Here is a 14205-nt window from a genome sequence, read left to right as displayed (position 1 = left end):
ATGAATTAAATAAATTCATCGATTTTAAGATGAATTTTCTGTAAATCTATTTCACTTGCTAGAGAGATGGCATTTGGTTTGGCCTTAAAGAGTGACATGAGTTGGACAGGTGAAATGAGATTGTAGGTTTTTCAAAGTATGAGAAACAATAATAGATGTATGAAGGTAAAAAGGCACAGGGGCTTCTTGGGAAGAGGCAAGATGGATGCAAATAATAGAGTAATTAAAGATAAGGTCAGAAAGGTAGTAAGGGGTCATCTTGTGGAAGGGGTTGAAAGCCTAGAGTTTGGTAAGCAATGAGGAGCCACCAGAGGTGTTTCAGCAGAGGCAGAGGTAATGGGGTAAAACAGGTTCAATGATAGAAGCACTATTTGCTTAAGATTTATTTGGGAACTAGAGATGAAAAGAATTTGATGGCGAAAAGGGACTTGAGGCAAGAAAACTGGGTTGGAGGCCTGAACTAGGATGGTGACCCTAGAAGAGGAAATAGGTAGAAATAGAGTTTGAAAATACTGTGGGAACTATGATCAGTTAAGTGGTGGTGAGGGAGAAATGGTTGTGAAAAAAATGATTAGAGCTTCAAGCACGAGTTACTGGGAAATGTTTGATGTTATTCACAGGAATCAGGAAGTCAGAAAGAGGAACGGTTTGTGTGAGGCAAAATGGTGTGTTCAGTTCTCTACCTATTAGGCAGATAAGTAGCATACTCAAGGGGGAACTAATTTTGTAGCACTTACAAGAACTGGAACCTAACACATATTAGAAGATTGTGGTTATTAGGCATATAAGTGGCTATCCTCAAGGGGAAACTAATTTTATAGCACTTACAAGAACTGAAAGGTAATAGATAGTAGGATGTTAGAAAATGGTGGTGAGAGCTGGACTGGCTTTATATTGTCTCTTTACAATATAAACATAAAGGGGAAGATGCACTCAGTATTTTAATTCTCTGTAGAGTTTCTTTGTAGACATCTGTAGCCTTTCTGTGGTCCATATATCACAAAAACATCAGTAATAAAGTGATACATGTTTATTGAATGATTTGTATTGTCCTTTATTATGCTAAATTGTGTCAGTTGATCCTCACAACCACACTTAGATATTTTTAATTGGATTTTCATAAGAGAAATCAAGGTGCAAAGAGGCTCAGTAACTTACTCAAGGGCAAACGAGAATGACATTTAAAACCAGGTTCTGGACAGTTTCAAAGTTCTTGTTTCTTCTACTCTATATGGCTAAAGTATTTACTTGCCCTTGTGCTTTTTCCTTTTCACAAAATGAAAAGGAAGTAGTACCTTTTAGCATGGAGTATTGGTTTTTACTATCTGATTGTATCCAGAGATTCATGTAATTCCTGCTTAGGACATCTATCTTAAGAAAGGCTTGTACTCAGGGACTCTTTTTTTTCTTACAGTTTTATTGAGATATATTTGACATAACATCACTGTATAAGTTTAAGGTTATATCATAAAGATTATGTTATTAAATTATTACTGCAATAAGTTTAGTTAGCATCCATCATCTTATATACATAAAATAAAAGGAGAAAGTAAAAAAAAATTTTTTTTCCCTTGGTGATAAGAACTCTTTGAACAATTTTCCCATCTATCATACAGCCATGTTGACTATAGTCAGCATGCTGTATGTCACCTCCCTAGTACTAATTTATCTTATAACTGGACCATCTTCCTTCAGTTCCCCTCTCGATACTCCCTGCCTCTGGTAACCACAAATATGATCTTTTTTTTTTTTATGTGTTTGATTTTTTAAAAAGATTCTGCATGTAAGTGAGGTCTTTCAGTATTTGTCTTTTTTAAAAAATATTTTTAATGTTTATTTTGGAGAGAGAGAGACAGAGACAGAGTGAGAGCAGGGAAGGGGCTGAGAGAGAGACAGGATACATAGCAGGCTCCAGCTCTGAGCTGTCAGCACAGAGCCCGACACAGGGCTTGAACTCATGAACCATGAGATCGTGACCAGAGCCGAAGTTGGATGCTTAACCAACTGAGCCACTCAGGCACTCCCTTACAGTGTTTGTCTTAATCTGTCTGACTAATTTCCCATAACTAATGTCCTCAAGGTCCACCCATGTTGTCCCAAATGGCAGGATTCCCTCATTTTTATGGCTAAATACAATTCTGTTGTATATAGATACCACAGTTTCTTTATCCATTCATCTACTGATGGACACTTAGGTTGTTTCCATATCTTGGCTATTGCAAACAATGCTATGATGAACATAGGGGTACAGATATCCTTTTGAGTTAGTGTTTTTGTTTCTTTCGATATATTCCCAGAAGTGAAATTGCTCGATCAAATGGTATTTCTATTTTTAATTTTTTGAGAAATCTCCATACTGTTTTTCATAGTGGTTGTAGCAGCTTACAGTCTCACCAACAGAGCACAAGGTTTCCCCTTTTCCCACATCCTTGCCAGCATTTGTTATCTCTTGTCTTTTTGGTGATAGCTATTCTAACAAGCTTGAGGAGAGATCTCATTGTGGTTTTCATTTGCATTTCCTTAATGATTAATGCTGTTGAACATCTTTTCATGTACTTGTTGGCCTTTCATGTATCTTCTTTAGAAAAATGTCTATTTAGATTTTTTGCCCACTTTTAATTGGATTATTATAATTTTGGCTTTTACTCCCTGTTATCCCTAGGGTTGAATGGGTAACATTTTGTATTGCAAAAACATACCAGTTGTTTAATTTGACAGTTTTCAAAGAAAGTCTCATGGAGAGTCTTAGACATGAGGTGGAGATTAGGTTCCTTCAGTCTGTGAAAAGAAAAGGGAAGGAAAGCACAATGGTTTGAATAACTGAGGGGAACCACAGATCTCATGTTCTCTAAAGGAGAGTAGGAGGGGGTACCTGGGTGGCTCAGTAGGTTAAGTGTGCAACTTTGGCTCAGGTCATGATCTCCCGGTTTGTGAGTTAGAACCCTACATCAGGCTCCCTGCTGTCAGCATAGAGCCCACTTTGGATCCTCTATCCCCCTCTCTTTCTGCCCTTTCCCCATTCACATTCTCTCTCCCTCCTCCCTCCTTCTCTCCCTCTCTCTTCCCCTCTCTCTCTCAGTCCCCCTCCTTCCTTTCCTCTCCCCCTCCCCCTCCCTCTCAAAAATAAACAAAAAAAAAAAAAGTAGGAAGAGTTACTCCAAGAACATTGTGGGTGAATTGTTTTTTCCTCAACTAGTGTCTGACATGAGGAAACTAAGAAAATTTCCTTATTACACTAAATTCAGACCCTGCAAAATCAGAATCCTGTATATCATGAGATGGTTAAATTAGGCCTCCTAATGGCTTTTATATAATCACCTATAAAAAACAAAATGGCATTCTGATAAGCCAGAATACCTGCAAAACAAATTTAAATGTATCTGCATTGGATCCAGTATCTATGTATCATACCTAATATCTATATTCTTTTAGTTCATTCAATCAATATGTATAAATTCCCTACTATATGCCAGCACTGAGGATACAGTGTTTATAAGACAGATATGATCCCTGAACTAATGGAACTCGCAGTCTCCTGGGGGAAAATAGGCATTAAATTAACAATGCATTCACTTTTACCTGCATAACAAACAAATATCTTTTGAGGTTTTATGCTAGGTGTAGGAGATACCAAAATTGCTGTCCTCAAGAAAGTGAAAGCTGAAGCTACTTGGTGGGAATGCATTACATTGGTAAAACTTTTCTAATTACTACTTAAAAAAATTTTTTTTAAGATTTTATTTTTAAGCAATTTCTACACCCAACAGAGGGCTCGAACTCACACCTCTAAGATCAAGAGTTGCACACTGAGCCAGCCAGGCACCCCTCTAATTGTTATTTTTAATGACCAGTAATGCTGGACATCACCATTGCCTCATAACATGATCCAACTCAAATACCCTTTCTGTTCAAATCCCCATCTCAATCCATTTGCACCTATTATGAAATACTATCACTTGTTACCACTGAAGGCTAATCGAAAGACCCTATGAATTCTTCCACTGAACAGAATTTCTCTGCCATATTGAACCTCAGCTGACATGAAACAGGCCTATTCATTTCTGTTTCAGAAAGCAGAAAGCTGCTTTTTCTTTGATCTGAGGGTTATGGAATTCACAAGGTCTGAAAATCCCATTTTAGAAAATGGCATGGTAGAGGACCTGAACATAAAGACCCTGGACTATTGCTTTATATGTAGGAGTTGTCCTTATGTGTTAACAAGAGATTGGATTGTAAGAAATGAATTACCTCACATTTATGGTTTAAAACGCCTCTTTAAGGCAATGTCACCTGAGGCAAAGGTAAGCTGATCACAGTGCTCTCAGAAAATACCAGAGGGACTGTTTCTGAGTCATCAGACAAATAAGAACTTATATCCTTTGAGTTCACCCCTCTAAAAGGAAGGTCTCAAAGCATATAGAGCATTTAGGTTTCTGGTCCCAATTTTGGAGCTATGTAGTTAATCATCACTCCTATTAGCTGACGATCATCAGTACAAGGAATCCAAATGCCAGGACTGGTAAAGACTACAACAATTTGAGATCTGTTACCTTTATGCAATAATTTTAATAATGAATAACCTTTTAAAAGTTCACTCTGGTCTCCTCCAACTAAAAGAAAAATATAAAACTCAAATAGTATTTCCTAAAAAATTCCATAGTGTTCCAAAATTTGGAAATGTGTATTTAAGTAGAAACTTAAAGTTTTTAACCGCTTCATGGAATGCTTTTTTTTTTTTAATTGGTAGACTCAAGGGAGAACAGAGGTATGTATAGTATGCTGCTAAACTGATTTTCTGAAATAAAAAACAAAAAACCAACAACTCTGATTTCAAGTATCTCCTGATTTCTGTAACAAAAATACCCCCACCATGGCCAGTTTCAAGTTACCAACCTGAAATCACTGAACTTAGAGTTGGGAAGAGATGTGCACAGTCAGCTCTCATGAGCCTATGGAAGCCAGCTCCCCAGTACCCACTGACTGTGATCTGGGGGAAAGATAAATATTAATTTATTTTTTGTTAAAGAACCAAAAGGCTACATTTTTTTTCCAAGGTAGTTCTTAGAAAATCCAGTTTTTGGAATTATACGTGTGTTTGGTTTTAATATTTTATCAAACTAAGGATTCCTCTTATAAATCTTTCCAGTACTGTATACTTTGATGTGATTTAGGTTTAAATGTTTTCCCTAATGAGAAATACAAAGATGTAAATGTTTGTTAGCAAGACAGTGATATTAGAAAGACTTATGTTGGTCAACTTGGCAGTAATGTTTCTATTCCATTGGATGAGAAAAATTCACATCTAAATTTATATTTATTTATGTCCACCAGATGGCAGACATTTCACAGCAACCTTACAAATAAGGCACATCTTCATTTCTACAAGACTGAACAATAATTTTTGAAGATTCTAAATGAAATTGAAAGCACTTTGATTAAACAACAAATGCAGGAGCACATTTGCAAATTGGATTTTTCTCTTATTTTCCCGACTCCAGCCCACACCTCTCTTTGGGATCCAGAGGGCATTATCTGAGTGTTCTTTTCTGATATTTTCATTATGGAAACATCTGAATTTGAACATGGCTGAAACTGAACTTTGAATCTTTCCTTCCCCTCCACTTCTCTTTTAGCTTTTTCTTCCAGCTGCTCATTTCAGAAACCCTTGATAATTTCACATTTCCTGCTTTCTATATTGAAGTCATCATCAATCCTACTGATTTTTTTGTTTATTTATTTATTCTGAGAGAGAGACAGAGACAGAGACAGAGACAGAGAGAGGAAATCCCAAGCAGGGCTCCACACTGTCAGCCCAGAGCCCAGCACTGGGCTTGAACTCACAAACCATGAGATCATGACCTGAGCTGAAGAAATCCAGAGCCAAACACTTAACCAACTGAACCACCCAGGTGCCCCAATCCTGCTGATTTTTGTCTTATCATCTTTCGGTGGGATGATTGCCATAGCCCTCCTATGGCATCGCCTTTCTATTCTTCACACAACAGAAACAGCATAGATTTAAAAATGTAAATCAGGGGCGCCCCGCCTTGGTGGCTCAGTTGGTTAAGCTTCTGACTTTGGCTCAGGTCACCATCTCACGGTTCCTGTGGTTCATGCAGTTCATGAGGTCAAGCCCCATGTCGGGCTCTGGGCTGACGGCTCAGAGCCTAGAGCCTCCTTCGGATTCTGTCTTTCCCTCTCTCTCTCTCTCTGCCCCTCCCCTGTTTGCAGTCTCTCTCTCTCTCTCTCTCTCTCTCTCTGTCTCTCAGAAATAAACATTTAAGAAATTGTAAATCAGAACATGATATTCTTTTTAAATCCTTCAGTGACTTCCATGAACTTGAAAAAAAATTTTTTCTTTCATTGTTGACTGTTTTTTTCCTTTAAGGTATTTAGCATTGGCTTCCTACGTATTAAAACAGAGTCTCAGAATGAACTAGTAAATGTGAGCAGATAAAAGGAAAAGCAATAAACTGCAGTAATTCCATTGGATGCAGCTACTTGGTTCTGTAGTGTAGCACAGTTTCTGTCAACAGAAAATAAGTTGTTACTTTAGTGTCCTTAGAGTCATAATCTACATCCTACCCAAGACAGGAAAATTATTTGCTTGTTTATCTCAGAGAGGTTAAAGGCAGATCTTAGGATCTTATTTTGAAGGTATGAAAGTCTCTTGAGAGAAATTGTGAAGAGAACTTTAGGATGATGGTTAGATCTGAAGACAATAATACTAAGTGCTTTTACTAGAAAATGTTAAGAAAAAGCTGCCTCAGTTTCTTAGTAGAATTCTTCACTGTTCTAATTACCAATTAGACTGTGTGTAATAAACCACCTCAACTCAGTTGCCCAGAACAATAGTCTATTTATTTATTATTATTATTATTATCATCATCACTCATGGCTTTGGAGGCTAACTAGACTCAGTTAAGCCCAGGCTCTTGTGGCTACAGTCAGACTGTGGCTGGAGCTAGAGTCATCTTGAGGCTTCTGCACCCACGTGTGTACAGGAGATGTGGGCTGTTGGCTGGGACCTCAGCAAGGGCTTTTGGCTAGAACATGTATACATGTCTTTTCTCTGTGGCTTGGGCTTCTTCAAAATAATTGATCCGTGTGGGAGTATAAAGATCTACTCTTTTTGGCCCACCTTGGGCAGTGCAGAAGGACCATTCCAGCTCTAGAGTTCCCTGTAGCATCAGGTCAGCCTGTCATTGGGACCGCATCACAGCAGCATCAACTTCTCCCTCTGTCTTCTCTTGCTTCCTTGCCTTCCCTTCCACAGTTGCTGATCCCAAGGCATCCCTTAATGAACATCATACACATTAACTTAGTCTTAGAGTTGGCTCCTGGGGTCCCAGCTTACGACAGCATGGGAACTGTAAATTCAGTAGGGAAAGCTAGCTAGTGAGAGCCAAATGAGCTTTAACCATATGAGGCCAGTCAGTATTGGTGCCAGAATTTCCATTTGGGGACATTGGGAACAGCATTTGCTTTCGTGTATGTGTGTTTGAAGATATTAGGATGGGGGAGGGGAACTCACTTTGGGAGCTTATTTTGAAGTTGCTTGTATATAAGTACACTATGACTTCATTGTATATTTATTTGTCAGGTTTGTCTGGGCAGCTGATAGAGATAAAGGGATGAGAATAAAAGTCCCTGCATACATATACACGTCCCCTTACTCCACCCTTACCACTCTTAGGATGACCACCTAAAGGTTGGCTGAAAGAGTTGTGCCATTCTCCAGAAAGTCTTGTAAAGAACCGAGGCACTTAGTATTGTTGGTGGTGTTTTGTAGCCCAAGATGAACAAGAGAATGATGGTGGGGGCAGAACCAGAGATTGCAGTGGCAGAACTGATGGAGGGCACATGAACCAGTACATTCACTGCCTAAACTAAGATTGTCCTGTAGGAAAATTCACTTGATGACTTTAAGAAGCTTGTTGGAGTCTGTTTGGGAATCAACCACACTCAGAATTTCAAAACTTATTATCTCCCAAATATTAACATAGTTTACTCCTTTTATTTCCTTTAGATTCTTGTCAAGTATCACCTCAGAGGGGCTTCCTTGACCATTCACTCTATTTAAACTAGAACCTCTTGCACTCTTTCCCTTCATACTGTTTTTATTTTCCTTTATATTTCTTATCACCACCTGACATAATTTTATGGATTTACTTGTTTATTAACTGTCTCTCCCACTAGATGTAATCTCTGAAAGGGAAAGGAATTTGTCTGTTTTGTTGGTCACTGTATGCCAAGCACCAGACAATAGCAAAAACATAATAGATATTTGTCAATTGAATAAATGGGCATTTTCTTGAGTAATCAAAATTTTCTTCAATTCTTTATATTCCAAATTCTCCCACAGATGGAAAGCATAGGCAACACCAGCTTTTTACTGAGTGGTTCCTAAATAGTGCTTATCTCGTATCTATTTTTATGAAATTAGAAAAATAGATTATTATGATAAAATAGAAGAAAATAGATCATCTGATAAAAATCAAACATCCATACTCAGACTTTGGTAAATTGAACAATATCTTTTACTCCCCAAGTTTTCTCCCTTGTTTCTCTTCATAAGACAAGGTAAGACCATTGCTTCTCAGTGCTTATGAGCTTAAAAAGACACTTCTAGGGGCGCCTGGGTGGCGCAGTCGGTTAAGCGTCCGACTTCAGCCAGGTCACGATCTCGCGGCCCGTGAGTTCGAGCCCTGCGTCAGGCTCTGGACTGATGGCTCAGAGCCTGGAGCCTGTTTCCGATTCTGTGTCTCCCTCTCTCTCTGCCCCTCCCCCGTTCATGCTCTGTCTCTCTCTGTCCCAAAAATAAATAAAACGTTGAAAAAAAAAATTAAAAAAAAAAAAAAGACACTTCTAACTTTTTAATGGATAGTTCATGTGAATCAGAATTGCATATTAGCATATAAACTTGTTTCTTGCAAATAAATCAGTTGAAATGGAAACACTAGTTTATTTGAGTGAGCTTGTTATTACTGCTCTGAAAACACCATCACAAATAGGCAATGATAATAGCTTGAAATGTACTGATACAGAGTTTATTATATTTCCAATGTAATAGGGTTACTTAACCTATGAAATGTATAAAGGCAATCACCTGGAGTGGAATCATTTTGCAAGAATGAGGGACATACACTCACCCTGGGGATCAAGATGGGCCAGTGAGACTCCTTCCCTGGGGATTTGGAATTAGGCCTGAGGATTTCAGCTGTCTTGAACTCTAGAAAAGGAGTTGTTGATGGTGGGTATTTTCTGTCCTGTGGCCTAGAGAGACAGCTAGTGTGCAGGAAGAGAGAAGAATGAAGACTTGGAGGGGAAGCAGAGACCTAGGGTAGAGAGCCTCTTCTGATTTCCCATTGGTGCTTGGGGCCCTGGCCCTGCATCTCTGCCATTTTCCCTTTCTATGTAGCTCGGCTGGGTCTCTATCCGTTGCCGCCAGAAGTTCTAACAAACTTAAACTTTAAGTTTTGCCCTTTTCCTGCTAAGTATCCCTGGAATTTTTCAGAAAAACAAAGAAGGCGAGAAGTGTTCTTTCTTTTATTATAGAGAAGCAGACATTGTTCAGCAGTATAAAGGTATTTCTGAAAAAAGGTTGAATCTAGAATGTTCAGAAAAGTATCAGTCTAATTTTCCTGTTCAGTTTGGGAACACTCATAAAAACATAATACCTAACTGTTTTCTGTTGTTATAAAACTCTCTTTGAAAGGTATTTATACAAAGGAGTCTTTTAAAGGCAGCCAGACCTGAGAGGTTGAAAAGTTCTCTACAACCTGCAACAGTCTGCAGGTCTAACTGGTTATCTTAATAATTTGCTTCCCCAGTAATTATTTTAAAAATGACATCTCTGGGGGCTCCTGGGTGGCTCAGTCAGTTAAGCATCCAACTTCGGCTCAGGTCATGATCTCACAGTTCATGAGTTTGAGCCCCACATCTGGCTCTGTGCTGATAGCTCAGAGCCTGGAACCTGCTTCTGATTCTGTGGCTCCCTCTCTCTCTGCCCTTCCCCCACCTGTGCTCTGTCTCTCTATCTCTCAAAAATGAATAAACATTAAAAAAAAATGTTAGTGACCTCTCTGCTTTTTAAAAGGTAATTAAATATTTATGAGGTTCTTTGTTAAGAAGAGTTTTAGCATGTCTTTTTCCCCTATGCACAAATGAATAACTCATCTTTGACTCTTGGTTTCCTTATTCAAATAGGTGAGAGCTTTGTCTCATTAACTGGGACCAGTCAAGGTTGCAACTACTCCCCATTTCAAACTTACCTTAATTGTTATCACCTTAATTGTTATCACTCAGTTTATTTTCATTAAATAAATGAAATGAAATAAATTTTCATACTTTCCATCCCTAGTACTGGGGAAAGTATTTTAATTCCATGGATCTTTACTTCCTATTATTTCCCAAAGAATATTAAAAGGTTTTCATATCTGTATTATAAACTAGCTGCTTATCAGGGTCTTAGGAGGCTGAGTATGAGTGCTACTTGAAGAAAAAATAATTTGATTTTCATAGTCTCTTAGAAAAGCATAAAACTCTGCAAAATCATTTTATCAGGAAAGCAGACTGGCTTTTGTGTACATATCCAAATATTTATCTTATCTCGTGTGCTTGAATGGTGTCTCCTGGATTTTAGAGATCTGCTTGGTTCCAGAATTGTTTGTTTTGTACATAGCGTAGGCCTGAGCAACACAAAGGAAGGAAGGGAGCTATGTTGCTGGTGAATTGAGGCCTTGTATCTTTGGTGAAACCAGTCAAAGGTATCCCTTAAATGGAGGTTGCCTACAATTTCTCAAATGCAGGTGTTGTTTTTATTTTTGCCATATCTATCCAAAGAATAGATTTTATCTTCTCCTTTATTACTCTTGGTCCATACTGGTTCATCTGCCTGTTTTATCTTAGCCATGCAATTAAAGCACAAAACTTTTGTACTATATTTGAGGAAATCTTGGTACACATATTATATACAAAAAGGTAAACTGATTCAGAATCTAATTTCTTCATTTTCTTCCAGTCAATATAGAGAACTCTCTTACTTTTCTTGATTTCTTACAAAGTGAGATTTCTTTCCTTCATTATTTTTCTAGGTTAACTTTTAGATTCAGAATGAAGTTCATTTTATGGCAGCTTATAACATCCTGTATGTTTATATTTTTTAAGTCTCTTACTCATTGAAGCTTATTCTTAACCGGTCCCTCTTTCTCTGGGGCGGGTAGGCTCTGGGCAATTCCCTTGATTTTTTCTTTCTTTAAAAGGAATATCCCAATTGTTGGAATTTTAAAGCCACCTAACTAGTGGATGGAGAAGCCATAATTCAAAACCAGGCAGTCTTTCTACAGCCTGGAATCTTAGTCACTGCAGTACCTCTACTAAAGAATGGACATGGGATGGACATGAGACAGAGGACTGAGGCTAGGAGAGAGGTTCCAGTGCAGTTATTCTCAACACCTCAGGGATCCTCTTGAGAGTAGGTGGGGTAATTTTAAAGGCCAGTTTTAAAAAGACAAAACCAAAGTCAGGGTGGGTATAATTTTTGTCTCATCACTGTCTTGTAATAAGACTGTCTTGTAGTAAGTATTAATTGTGGAAAATACTATGATATCAATTCCAAATCTTCATACTTTTCTTCTTGTAGACTTTCGGATCCATATGAAAATAGAATTCTTAGATAATCTTTTTTTTTTTGTTTAAGTTCCCAAAGTAGAGCGTGCAGATTGGTACCCTCCTCCCCGACTGGGCACATATCCATGAGTGCTTGTGTATGCTCACCACCCCCCACCCCCGCCACATACACAAACAAATCCATTCTCTATATGACATACGCTGTAATTAGCTCTTTAAAAACTACCGAAGTGCAGATTTCTCTCGTTTTTACTTCTTTCCCTCCCAGGTCTTCCCAGTCCTTGTTTATTTCTTCCAGTAATATTAACTTACTTGCTCTCGTCACAGTGCTTTGTAATAAACCACCTCCAGCTTAGTGGAGTAAAACAACAACAGTCATTTTATTATGGTTTCTGTGAGTCAGGCTCAGGGACTCTCATGCTAGTGACATCAGACAGTGACAAGCTTTAACAGTATTAGGGGCACTTTAGGGCTATAAAACCAAAGTGTTCCAGCCAAAAAGACAGAAACTGCATCACCTTTAATGACCTAGCCTCAGAAGTCATATAGTGTCACTTCCACCATATCCTTTTGACTATAAGCAAGTCACAAGCCTGCCCAGATCGGCTATCCCATTGCTTTCTGCCACTCCATTGCTAATAAGGTCATGATGGAACCCTAGGTCCAAAAGGAACCTCAACAAGTGACTTAGTCCAATCCTCCATTTCATACAAAGGTTAATTACTCTCTGAAAAAAAAGTTCTGTTTACATTGACTTTCTCTTCAAATTTCAATCATTTTATTTAAATGTGATCTCTAACAAATTTTGCACTTTGTTTAATTTTAATGATCATATATGTTTTTGCAGAACTACTAAAAAATCTCAATAATACGGTAATAATTACTTTCAAGGAGTTGACAGTTTAGATGAAACAGGGTAACCGTATACACAGGAGAAGGACAAGCCCAGGCCCATACTGCAAATAAGAGCTCAAGGAAAGGACAGTTTAGGAAATAGTCAGAAACGTCTACTTACAGACCACATGAGGGTGGCGTTCTCATGATGAGATTAGTGTTTGTGCTCCTCTCTCTCTCCCCTAACTCCCCAACCCCCATATGAAGACACAGCAAGAAGGAACCATCCACAAACCGTGGAATCTACCAACCTTGATCTTGGAATCCCCTGATGCCAGAACTGTGAGAAATAAATGTCTGTTGTTTAAGCCACCAGTCTACAGTATTTTACTGGCATGAATCGACTGACACCAAGGAAATTGAATATTTGGATTTAAAAATGTAGTTTCCCATAGGAAAAGTTGATTTAAATAAGGATTCATTTCTGAGGTGATGTCATTAACTGAATCCATAATGTAGTTGAATATTAAATATTTCATAATAAAAACAGTTACAATATTGATTTTTAAATAAAATGGGTTGGGGCACCTGGATAGTTCAGTGAGTTAAACACCTGACTCTTGATTTTGGCTCAGGTCATGATCCCAGGGTCCTGTGATCTGGTCCCATGCTTCACTGAGTGTGAAGCCTGCTTAAGAGTCTCTCTCTCTGCCCCTCCCCCACTCACACATGCATGCACGCACACTCTCTATCAAAATACATAAAACATTTTTTAAAAGTCAAACAGGTAAATAAAGTGTTTGTCTATGAAGCAAGTACCCTGGGTTCAGTCCTTTGTCCTGCTCTTCTCTGTCTGTGTGAATCCAACTAAATCTCTCTGGCCCTCAATTTCTTCACTTGTAAAATGAAAGGGTAAGAAAGGCTGTGGAAAAAGTACATTAAAAAAAAATTCCTTCCCATTCCATACCTACTAAAAGGAACCGAAAGAAGCCAATTAGAGAAGGGAACTTTGTCCACGCTGAAACTAAGAAATGCCCTAACCACATACTATAAACTCTGAAGAACATGACCCACAAGCTATCTGAGAAGCCAGGCTATGGTGCAGGGTTCTCTTGCTCCTGCACATATGCAAACCATGTAGAGAAGATTGAGGTACCTCTAATTCTATTCAGTTTAGAAGAATGAGGGCTTCAAAGGATAGAATGTGGCCTTCAGGAAAAACAGCAAACTCCTGCTTTGAGTCATTGCCCTGATAAAGGTCTCCAGGAGACAATGGCATGTCCAGAAGTTCTATTTAGGATGGATGGGAGGCTGAAGTGTGGTTAGAAGGGGAGCCCTAAAGCTGATTTTGCAAAGCACTTTATATTCGACTGAGGAACTGTCAAAGGTCAATATTAAAGAATTGGGGAGAGGACATCCCTGAAATTATGGGACCAGCAATTCCTAGGTCCCTTTCAGCTCTGCCATTGCCAAAAATAATAGGATATGAGAAGAAAGCCTTCAATAAAGGAGATACTTATTTTTTCTTCTTAGAAACTACTTAGAGGGCGGTAGTGGGAAATAATGCTGAAACCCTAAGCTCAGAACAGCTGACAACTTTGCCATCCTTTGTGCCACTCTTGGCGTCCCTAGTGTAACAAGAGGAGTGGGGAATTGGGGCCGTGGAAGCCTAGCAGTTAATCCATCTCATGGTTAACTCCTGTCTAATGGAAGGACAGGAGAATTGTGCAGGTTTTGGCG

The 14205-nt window shown here is 38.6% G+C and overlaps 1 long non-coding RNA gene across 3 annotated transcripts in view; it reads left to right on the top strand.

Moving 5' to 3' along the window:
- The window catches only part of LOC121040713 (uncharacterized), a 184275-nt gene that overhangs the window by 26853 nt on the left and 143217 nt on the right, over positions 1-14205 (top strand). The gene's annotated exons all lie outside the window — the stretch shown is intronic.

This window comes from Herpailurus yagouaroundi, unplaced genomic scaffold (assembly GCF_014898765.1).
Source record: "Herpailurus yagouaroundi ecotype Mexico unplaced genomic scaffold, PumYag 182, whole genome shotgun sequence".
NCBI lineage: Eukaryota > Metazoa > Chordata > Mammalia > Carnivora > Felidae > Herpailurus > Herpailurus yagouaroundi.
This window is presented reverse-complemented; position numbering and strand designations above follow the sequence as displayed.